The 12,262-nt window shown below is 38.6% G+C and overlaps 1 long non-coding RNA gene across 1 annotated transcript; it reads left to right on the plus strand.

Annotated features, from left to right (window-relative positions):
- Positions 1-2,235: 2,235 nt before the first annotated feature.
- Positions 2,236-5,366, plus strand: LOC134731367 (uncharacterized). The gene is made up of 2 exons (XR_010113589.1): positions 2,236-3,513; positions 3,813-5,366. It is a non-coding gene; the product is annotated as an uncharacterized lncRNA (long non-coding RNA).
- Positions 5,367-12,262: the final 6,896 nt, after the last annotated feature.

The raw sequence follows: 12,262 nt of genomic DNA on the forward strand, positions 1-12,262 counted from the left end.
CACCGCACCCGGTCAAACTCACCCACTTTCATGATTACCCAGCCGTCCTCAGATCATCTTCATGATTTTCCTGGAAATAACGGAAGAGGCCCTGGGGATGATTTTATTGGTAGAGTGGGAATGTATTAAAATTCTCTACTTCCTTGTTACATGGTCTTTCCTCCACCCTACAAGATGTGTGCTTGTAACTCAAATTTCCATTTGAGTAATTAGCAATTATTATTTAAAACTAACCTGAAAATAAAAATGGTATTCAATTCATTCATAGGGAGCATCTACCTATTTATTATTACCACATAGGTGATGTGACTCTAGAAACATCTTTGTATTCAAATAGCCAATTAAAATATAAAATGTAATGATTTTCTAAAGCTACTCATTTTCCTTCTCTCATCTCTACCTACTAATTGGAAAGTCTATTCTCCAAACACAGCAAAGATGATTGACAGAATTCTAAAAATACACAAATTTCCCTATTAAAGAGGGTGAATGGATGTTAGCACTGTATCAGACACATAATATTAAGGAGATACCTGCTGTTTAACATTAACATTCTGTGTAGTTTTTGTTTTGCATCAAACAGACATCAAAAGTGAATAAAGACATGTCATGAAATTACCAAATAATAAATTAACTTCCTCAATACAAGGAAAGTTATTTTAGCAAGTTCTTTTTAATAAAAGCAAAGAAAGGGGATGTAACAATTAGAGAAATGTGGAGGAAAACATAAAGTGGGAAAGGGAGGTCAAATCTCACTTCCAGTTATCAGTAAAGTGCACATTGTTTTTTGCATTCTGTGAGGCTGGAGGTGCTGCTGATAGAATGTCCTCACATATTCTGTCAATGTCAGGATGCAAACATCACTAAATAAACCCTCATGTCAAAATGTCACATAGTGATTATTTATGCTTCTTGACAACACCAGTGAATGACAAGGCTGCCTCTATGGCTGTGAAAGGTTGCATACCAATTGTTAGAGGTAACATAGATGAAGGACAAAGTGGTTATCAGAATTCATTTAAACTGTGCTATTAAATTAGATATATTTGCAGTAGCCATCACAGTAAATACTACTGTGATTCTCCTGAAAGAATATTGCTTAAACAATTTAATGCAGAACATTTTCTAATTACCATGCATTTCTGAATCTCTGCTACCATGTAGATATTCATGCTGAAAGAGAAGTGTCATTTCTTTTTCTTCTTTAATTTGTCATTGTTTCCCAGTGTTCTTGCTTCTGGAATTGAATTTGTAGTCTACATTTTTTAAGGGTACTGCAATTATTAACGAAGTCTGGGATCATAATGTCTCAGCAAAATGTACACAACGTGACTAAGATAGTTAATGCCTTAGTTGTTCCAATTCCATATTGCTTCCTGTTCCGAATCTACTAATGAGTAATAAGAGATGTAGAACTAATCAATGGGACAAAAGCATGCACTATGAAAATACTCTATCAACTCCATCAGTAAAATTTGTAAGCTAATTATAAATTTGTTATCAGACATCTTAAATTGTTAAAGTATAATTAAAAGGTATTATTTTATTTGGGATAACCTTCCACTCTGTTAATCATACTAAAACACTTGATGCTCAAAACACAATTCAAAGTTATCTTAATCAGCATGAATTTCAAGATCCTCTTAAAAATGACCTCTGATACTACCCTGAGATTACTGGAGTGTAAATCCTTGCTTTGCACTTTCTGGCTGTGTGAACTTAGGCAAATTACTAACTTTGCTATTGTTGTATTTTCTCATTGTTCAAATAAAATAGAAATAGCACCTACCTCTGTGAGGTAGTTTGATAAAAGGATTAAATGAGAAAATCCACATAAAGCATAGTGTCTAAGATCTGTCACACAATATTTTCAAGATATGTGAAAACAAATTCTAAAATTATCATTACCTGAAAATAAAATCCACATGGAGAACTTCTAATTTGCTAATAAGCCTACAGATGATTTCGTAGGTATAGAAATAAAGTGAAATTAAAGTAATAACTAAGTTCAAAAGAGTTCTGTGTCCTCCCTTCTTTATAACATTCTAGGTTTATAAACTGCCAACTATGTTTTCTCAGCTCAACTTAACAGAAATAAGAATGTGCTTCCTTTTACTCTCTACGTGTTCCCATTTTCCTGTTACTTTTTTTATGTTAGCTGTATCTGAAATTCCCCTACTCTGACTTTAATTTCTGGTTTAATAGATACATTAATTCATTTTTATTCATGATATCTTTGCGTATTGATGAAAGGGAAAATCCACTTATGACCATATTCCACAACTTAGGAAATCCTTACCTTTATATAAAAAAGAAGTGGCTTCTTAGCAACCCAACAAAACTGTCATGCCCTCCAACTCTCAACAACCACAAAACTACTACAAGAAGCAAAATAAAACAAAACTTTCCTTAAGTTTTTCCTGTAATGAAATGGTGGAAGATTTGTTCACCAGAACACTTAAGAAGTGAGCCTGGCCAGGCCTGGTGGCTCACGCCTATAATCCCAGCACTTTGGGAGGGCAAGGCGGGCAGATCACCTGAGGCCAGGAGATTGAGACCAGCTGGCCACCATGGTGAAACTCCATCTCTACTACGAAGTAAAAAAGTTAGTTGTGGTGGTGGCCGCTTGTAATCCCAGCTACTTGGGAGGCTGAGGCAGGAGAATCGCTTGAACCTGGGAGGTGGAGGTTGCAGTAAGCTGAGATCACGCCATTGCACTCCAGCCTGGGCAACAGAGTGAAACTCCATCTCAAAAAAAAAAAAAAAAAAAAAAAAAAAATTGAGCCTGTCAGACTCTGGGACATTTAACAGTGGATAGAACTATCTCAGGGGGAGGTCTGAAGAACTGTCTTTTACTTCTGAGAGGACAAAGGATAAGAGGAAGAGAGGAAGAGTTGGAAGAGGTGTCAGCACTAGGAGAGGAGGCCTGTCACTCTGGTAGGTGACTCTTCCCCATGATAGTCTTCAATATTCACAAAGCTAAACTGTCTCATGATTTTTCTGAAGCCAATGAATTACCTAGACTTCACATTCACCCTGATATGAGGCAAAGCCAAGGCAGTATTTATAGGTACAACAGCTTAAAGGTAAGGAGACACAGGAGGAATTAAACCCTAAAAACTCAAATAACTCTCTTTGAGGGTTTTAGATTGGATTAGGCCATAGGTTCAAGTCGAGTTGGAATAGTTCTCTAAGAGACAAGGAGACTCCCAGATGACTCTTGCTTTATAAATTGATTTCAGGGTTTTGTTTGTTTGTTGCTGGTTGTTTGGTTGATTCATTTAGAAATATTTTCCTCACCAAGCCAGAGACCAGGCACTGCACCACGTCAGCTTTTTCACCATTAACCTTTCACTGTGCTCTATGTAGGTTACAAAATAACACAATAGGAAAAACATTTTGAAATTAAGAGATAAGAGTGGACCAGGCTATTAAAATAACTATGCAGATGACAATCTAGCAACACTCACAGAGTATTTCAAATAATGACTTTAGAAACTAAGACCGGGCGCGGTGGCTCACGCTTGTAATCCCAGCACTTTGGGAGGCCGAGGCGGGCGGATCACGAGGTCAGGAGATCGAGACCACGGTGAAACCCCGTCTCTACCAAAAAAATACAAAAAATTAGCCGGGCGTGGTGGCGGGCGCCTGTAGTCCCAGCTACTCGGAGAGGCTGAGGCAGGAGAATGGCGTGAACCCGGGAGGCGGAGCTTGCAGTGAGCCGAGATCGCGCCACTGCACTCCAGCCTGGGTGATAGAGCAAGACTCCGTCTCAAAAAAAAAAAAAAAAAAAGAAACTAAGACCACCAAAGATAATAATGCACATTTAAATTGGCGCTATTTAAAGGCAAAATAGCTGTACTATAAAAAGTGTCACTGATACTTCAATTCTACGTGCCTTTCAAACAGTATGAAAAACTGTAACTATAGTGTATGCCTCAAAAAAGCAAAGACTGTTGCAGTGATAAATATATACAATCTCCTGAGAAAAAACTTTATACACATATTTTAGGGCAAGAGAATTTAATTTTCAAAAGTGTATTAGTCTGTTTCACACTGCTATAAGGAACTACCAGAGACTGGGGAATTTATTTAAAAAGTGAAGTTTAACTGACTCATAGTTCTGTATGTCTGGGGAGGCCTCAGGAAACTTACAGTTATGGTGAAAAGCAGAAGAAGCAGCAAGCACTTTCTTCACAAGGGGGCAGGAGAGAGAGAGGAATTGTGCAGGGGAAACTGCCACATTTAAATTATCAGATATCATGAGAACTCCCTCACTATCATGAGATCAGCATGGGGAAAACTGCCCCTGTGATCCAATCGACTCCCACCAGTTCCATCCCTCTACATGTGAGGATTACAATTTGAGATGAGATTTGGGTGGGGATACAGAGCCAAACCATATAGAAAAGCAAGGACACTTAAAAGTAATGTTAGTTTTATGCAACTGTTAATAATGAAAGTTTAGGGGGAAGACAAATTTTATCCTGAAAGTTTGTTCTCCTGAATTGCCTGATACTCACCATCTATTTGCAAAAGTTAGGATTGACTACACTAATACCAGTTACAGCTAACAGCTATCAATGTTGACTAACGTATCACTCTGACCACTTTTTAGCACTGCGATTCAGGATTGGGAAATAATAACATTCTTGGAACACTTCTTTACAAAGGAAGCTCATGAGGGAGAAAAAAATAAAACAGATAAAAGCAGAGCTACTATTGTTGAAGCTGGGGCACAAAACGCCACCAACTTGGACCCTTTCTCCTTTCTCATGGTGGCCCCCAGGGGAAATCTAAAGAAACTAAAGGGTCCTGAGGGATAAAGTTCATCCTCCGTCACTTTCTGGAAATCAGTAGATGGAATGGAAGCGGGGTTGGGTTGAGGGAGAGATGCCAACTTCATCCCAAACTCTGCCCACTTATGAGATTCTCTCATATTTGAATGAATGATGAGGCAGACTGCAAAAGTGAATTCCTTGAGGGACTTGAAAATCTCATGAAAGACCTAACTCATTCCCTTGAAAGGAAGACAGAATAAGGCAGAAAAGCTAGTAACAAAGTCTAATCACACAGGGAAGCACCCCATGTTACTTGTTTTATTTTTTGTTACTTGTAGTGTGAAATATCTCTCATCCAGGCACTAATGGTCTAATATGATACAGGAATCTTGCAAATGTGCAGATGTTGGAAAGGGTTGGTGGGATTCTAAATAAAAAGGGAAAGGTTTCATTAAGATTTCTGTAATAACAAAGCAAGACAAAGGTTGAGCATAAGCAGCATGCGTTGGTTCCCCTGTGGAAAAGTTTAACAGTGCAGAGGAAAGGGCTGTTTAAAAAAAAAAAAAAAAAAAAAAAAAAAAGAAACCTGGGTGTCTGAGCATTTGGGATACCCAAAATATGCCTAGCCCAGCTGCTATGTGATGGAATGCACTTGATTTCAGTTTCAGAATGGTAAGAGTAGGAGTGGGGATATTATCACATCTGGAGCATGTGATGCCCAGTAAAGGTAGCTTCACACTTAATTCCTCAGGCAGGACCCAAGAGAAGCGACAGAGCTGGAAGCATACAAAGTTTCTTCTCTGTGGGGTATATTCCCTTCCCTTAGCGGGCAGAGCAGGAAAAAAGAGAAAAAGGGTTATGTTACTGGACCAGACATGAACTTATACATTAACAATAATGAGTGACCACTAGACGATTTCAAAAAAAGTGATGGATAGCAGAAGTTACATTAATTAAAAAAAAAATGTTGGGATCAAGTGGCAATGAAAAGGAGCTAAGCAATATAGAACGGGATTGCGTAACCTTTACTCTTTTAAGTTTCAGGAAAAGAAATGTTCACATTCCTCCTCTACTCATTGCCACATCCTATCATTGCCCCTCTTGAAATTTTTCAGTCACTTCACATTATGCTAAGTAGAGAGCCATGGTCCTCTGCAGTTCACACGTAGTAGGTGCCCTTCCCTGCCAGTTGCCTAACAAGAGAGTGAATGTGTAGATTTCCCCCTTTCTTTGGTAGGGAAAAGAACTGGTACAATGTTACGGGCAAATAAAGATGAAAAATTACTGTAGAATCACTGAGGACAGCACTGGTTAGATGGATAATCCATCTTTAAATCACTGGGAGTTGCCCTCCTTAGTAATGGCTAAGAGGCCATAGCCTTGGTTTGTTAAAGGTTCTGGCCCCACGTCGATGACAGATGGTGCAATAGGAGCTAGGTGTTCTGGGTTCATGAGGTGGCAGAGAGCTGGCTTCTGCCCTGACCTAGTGCTCATGGGACTAGATTTGTCTTCATGGAGAGGGAGCCACATATATAATAAGACAATCTTACTCATCAGAGCTGGAACTTTGGGCAGATAAGGCTGTGTCCCAGATGTGTTCCAGATGCAACCATCAGGTGCTGGTTCAGGCAGTGCCTCCCTTTGAGCCACCTATTTCTCCCTGAGTGGCTCTGATGTGCCCTGCTGCTAGCATGCACCAGAGCCTGCATCTAGGTCCCTCATATTCATAAAGTGGCAGAGAATTAAAAGGACTTGAACCTTACAGGCATTAGCCTCTTTGATGGAAGATTTTCCATTTTGAAAATATTTTGAGTGGTTTTTTTTTTTTTTTTTTTTTGAGTACTTTAGAGTTCCCTGATGCTACCCTTCAATTGCAGATGGGACATGCTAGCTGCCTGTGACTCCTCCCTTGGCTTCCTACCTTTGCCAGTACCAACTCCTGCTCTCCGTGCAAGAGAATCCTTGGGGTCCTTTATGAAAAGGCTCAGAGCCAGCTGCATCACCCAAAATGCTTTGCCCAAACAAGCATAGCTTGCTCCACGTGAAAGCCCTTTTCCCGGGCTGCCTCCGTACTCTACTCAGGCAGAGCCCTTCCTCTTTACACTTTTCAAGTGTGATGCAAGTCCTTGTTTCAGTGGTCTTCAAGCTCCAGTGGACCCACATTAACAGCTGCAGAATATTATCTTGAATTTTTTTCCATTTGGTTTTCTCTTCTTCTTCCTCCCATGGGCAGTTGAGAGGAGGTCATATCATATTCTGTCAACTGTTTACAAAGCAACTCTCACTACAGAATTTTTAATATCAGATAATTCTTTGTTTTCTTATATTCAGCTGGAAATGGCTAATGGAATAATGTTGACTGAGCCAATTTCACAATCTCTGAGTATGTCTTAAAGACTTCTAGCACCTCATTTTAGAAGTGTAGGGGCTTTGTCACTTGTTCGTGGCTTTTGAGGTCCATGTTGAATGAAACACAGATATAATGATAATATTACCCGTTGATCACTTTATATATTTATCACATTATATTCATATACTCATTATATTGGTCACATATTGTCTTAGCCCACTTTGTGTTGCTATAATAGAATACCACAGATTTGGCAATTCATAAACAATAGAAGTTTATTTGGCTGAAAAATCCAAGACCGTGGCATCAGCATTTGGTGAGGGCCTATGTGCTTCATCTCCCATGACAGATAGTGGATGGGTAAGAGAGGTCAACAAACCCACTCTTCTGATAACTAACCCACTCCTGAGATAACGTTAATCCATTAGTGAGGGCAAAGTATATTAATAGATTAATGACTCAATCACCTCCTATTAGATCTGTTGCATCGGGGATTAAGTTTCCAACATATAAACTTCGGATGACACGTTCAAACCATGGCACATATATTGATCATGTTAATAAATGATCAATATGATAATGTTAATACAATGATAACACTATATGATGGGATGAAGTAAGAACATTTGGAAAACAGTCATGGCTCAGAACACAATACCCTAAATTATGGCATTTTAGAATACTGTTTTAAACTGAAAAAAATAAGAAAACCACAGAAGCAGGAAGGTGTCTCTCCAGGGCCTCTGAAGTGGGTCACAGAAACTAGAATTCTTCTACCCTGACCGAGCCATAAAACCTAAAAAGGTCACTGTCTGACTTCCTCCATGTCTTATCCCCTGAAAACTCTCATATGACAGATGTCCTGCGCCATACCCAAGAAGAAGGAATGGCACACAGAGATGCAGAAAAAGTCTGAACAAGCCGGGCGCAGTGGCTCACACCCTGTAATCCCAGCACGTTGGGAGGCCAAGGCGGGTGGATCACGAGGTCAGGAGATTGAGAACATCCTTTCTAACATGGTGAAAACCCGTCTCTACTAAATATATAAAAAATTAGCCAGGCATGTTGGCAGGTGCCTGTAGTCCCAGCTACTTGGAAGTCTGAGGCAGGAGAATGGCGTGAACCAGGGAGCGGAGCTTGCAGTGAGCAGAGATCGTGCCACTGCACTCCAGCCTGGGTGATAGATAGAGTGAGACTCCATCTCAAAAAAAAAATGTCTGAACAAACATATCCCGCTGAGTACCCCCATTTTATTATCATTAAATCATACCCCTTTTTCTCTAATCCTATTTCTTCATAACTATCCATGTCCCATGACTTTCATCAAACTTAGCATACAAATACATGTTTTTCCCTGAGTCTTTGAGTCTTTATTTCCAAATGTTCTTGTGTCACATAAAACTTTTAATAAATCAGTGTATATGCTTTTCTCTTTACTATGACTTTTTCAGTTTTACTTTCAGGTCTACCCAGAGACACTAAGTGGATTGAGGAAACCTTCCTTCCTGTTTCTGTTCTGTAGACAGAAATGATCTTCTATGATATTAAAATGTGTTATATAACAATAATAAGCAAACTAAAGAAATGTCAGCTGAACAGATTACACACAGAGAAACCACCAATAACCTATTATAGTATAAACAAATTACAAACTAGTGAGAAAAGAACAGGTTCTTAATAAATGTTGATGCTGTTGTTATTGATGAGTAACGTTAGGTTTGGATCCATGGAATGCAAGTCCTAAGGCAAAAACTTATACAACACCCCTTTATTAAAGAGCATAATCCAAGACAGCAAGAGTGAAGGGAAGGGGAATAAGGCAAAGAAAGAGAAAAACCAATAGAGGGAGCAAGTATGAATGACTGAGTTGACTGACTGCTCCACCTTGGAAGACCACTTTCTAAGAGGCCATAAAAGCAGCTGCTTCTCACCACACTCCACCTGGGGTCAGAAAGCAGAAGAATTAATCTTTAGGCTCCCTGTGTGTCACGGATTAGTCAACAATGTGGCCCAAGGAGATTAATCAACCCAAACCCCTACCTCTGCCAAACACATATTGTTACACAAAGAGAAATGGTGACCTCTCACTTCTCTACATCAATAGGGAAGTCTTAGAGTAGGAGGCAGGAGTCCTGTATTGGGAAGTTGGTCATAGGCTACCCCCAATGGGTCCTGACAGTAGTTGCTGGGGCCAGAACAAATAAAACATGTGCGACAGAACAGTTGAGGCAGAACCATTGTGAAGTGATGCCTATCTGAGACAGAAAAATTGAATTTGGATTGGAATAGGGCATTAACTTAAAAGTATATGTGACATTTTACTCAGAATAAATGTCAATAGTTAAATATTTACATTTAGTAAAATGAAACTATTAAAAAGAAGGTGCATTGCTTAATTGCACCTTTGCAATTTGCAATTGGTAAATTGATGCATATTTAACATCTCCAAAGAAGAGCTTCTAAGGACACCAGCAACAGAAGAGACTCCAAAAGAAAATGAGAAGGGAAATACAATCTCTGTGCTTCACTAAGGGATGCTTAAATGCACTTCTTGAAAGTCTTTTTTTCACTATCATCCAGAATGCTATTTCTCTCCTTGTTCCTCTTGTATGTTTTTGAATTGCTTTATCTTGGTCTCCTTCAAGGGCTCTCCCTCTGTAGTTTGTACTATTCATGTTAGTCCTAGCCAGATCCCTGTCTTGTTTCTGTTTCTCCCTCACTCTGTATGCTCTCTTAATGTTCTTGATGCCACACTCCAGAATTAATTATCTATAGGCTAATGAGCTCCAAATCAATTTTGTCAATTCTGATCTTTTTTGAGTTCCATATCAATATTCCTATCTCTAACTGGATATGCCCATCTTTTTTCATTACAGGAATATCCAACTCTGTGGATTCAAAACTGAAATCAATACCTCCTTTTCTAGGATATATCATTGTCCCTTCCTGCCTGTCCTGCAAAGTTATTGGAATTAACATCCATGTAGAAATATAAGGTAGAAATTTTAGAGTAATATCTTTGACACCCATTTCTTCCTACCTTCCTTCCCCATATTCAACAAGTCAATTTCTCTTGTCAGTTCTTTCTCAGAATGTCTCTCAAATCTGGCCTGTCTTCAATTCCACTGCAAATGCCTTAGTTCAGAAACTCAGGATCACTTATCTGAAATATTGCAATAGCTTTCCATCTGTTCCTTCTCACACCAGGCCCTTCTCACTACAGTCTCTCCACCAAATTCCTGCCAAACTATTTTCCTGAAAGCATTTTTAATTGATCTTGTCCCTATCCTGCTTTAAAACCTCTTCTTGTTTCCATTCCTCACAGCAAGACTTTAGTTTTAGAAACAATACTTTTCTTTTAACCTCATGTTTACCTAAAAGACAAATACGTAACCTCAAACCCTTATACCACACTGTTTGGGCTTCTCTTAAACATCTAGGTCATAGTTTTGCAATTTATCCATATATGTGTCTGAAAATTCCAAACTGTGGGTTCTCTCACAGTAGAAACTCTATGTTATTCATAGTTTTACGTCTCAGAGAGTAATACATTGCCTAGAGCTATGTAGGAGCTCAAAAAAGGCTGTTGTTGAACGAATTAATCATTAAAGACAGGATCTGCTAATATATGCAACAAGTATGTTAAATAATGTAATATAAAATTGTGACTTTATAGACAAACAAGTCTGAGGCATTTTTGGAAAATAAATAAAACATTTTCTAAACTGGAGTGCTTCCCCAAATCATTAATATTCTTTAATGCATATTATGACTCTTTAAAAAAGCAATGTAGCATAAAATATGAAATGAACTTTTTGCCTACTGAATGAGTTTTTGAAATGAGTAGTGCTCTAACAAAATGACGTTGGAAATGCCTTTATAGAAAAATACACACATTCACTGTATGAAGGTAATAAGGACAGCTTCCTCTCATGTATATCTTTATTCTTCAGGATAATATATCATATGACCCAAGTACACAATTTTATTCTAATTAAATTTCAGATATTATGCAAGGGAAGTGAAAGCAGCTTAGGCAAGGTTATTTTTCCAATGGCATTCCAAGCAAACATTATGGATGATGCCCTATTCCACACAACAACAGCAACAATAATAAATAAATAAATAGTCATAAAATATTGTTTTTGGATTATATTCTCACTTTTAATGAAAATGTACATTTAAGTCCTTGAGAACCCAGGGCAATGCCAACAGAAAACAGATAAATGGACTGACTCTGTATATAGTAAAACAAACATTCCAAGGAAATAATTATATCTATTATACGATTTGTTTCTTTCAGAACAAATACAAACTATTCTCAACTTTTCCTAGGTGGAAAATGACTTGTTGCCCTTATTAAAAGAGGCAAGTCCTGATTCCATCTATCTGTGTTGGTTGTACAAATACCTTGATATGCATTCACAGATAACAGTCTATTTAAAGGCTACATGGAGCACAGAGGACAAATGGGTATGATCGTTAATTTTATGTGTCAACTTGCCTGGGCCACAGTGTTCAGATATTTGGTCAGATATTTTTTGGATGTTTCTATGAGAATGTTTTTGAACTAAATTTACACTTAAATTTCTGAACTTTGAGCAAAGAACATTGACCTTCATAATGTGAATGAGCTTCATCCAATCAGCTGAAGGCCCAAATAGAACAAAAGGCTGACCTCTCATGAGCAAGAGGAAATTCTGTAGCAGGCTGCCTTTAGACTTTATCTGCAACATTAGCTCTTCTTGGCTTGCCAGTGGACTGACTTTGGAACTAAATTGCAACTCTTTCCCAAGTCTCCAATGTGTTGAGCTCCTGCATCAGATTTTGGACTCACCAAGCCTCCACAATCATGTGAGTCATTTGTTCAAGTAAATCTCTATCTATCCAAGCCCTCTCCTTCCCTTCCCCATCTCCTGCCCTTCTGATCTCTCTCTCTCTCTCTCTCTGTCTACATACACACACACACACACACACACACACACACGGGAAACTATGGCAGTAATTGTATAATCACTCTAGTCCCAACATTTCCCAAGCTGGGTTATGGAATTTCTATTGATTCGTTTGCAAGCACTCTATAATATTCTGGGAACTCCCATCCCATTTATTCCTCTGCCTGTCCACTCTA

Source organism: Symphalangus syndactylus, chromosome 9 (assembly GCF_028878055.3).
Source record: "Symphalangus syndactylus isolate Jambi chromosome 9, NHGRI_mSymSyn1-v2.1_pri, whole genome shotgun sequence".
NCBI classification, from domain to species: domain Eukaryota; kingdom Metazoa; phylum Chordata; class Mammalia; order Primates; family Hylobatidae; genus Symphalangus; species Symphalangus syndactylus.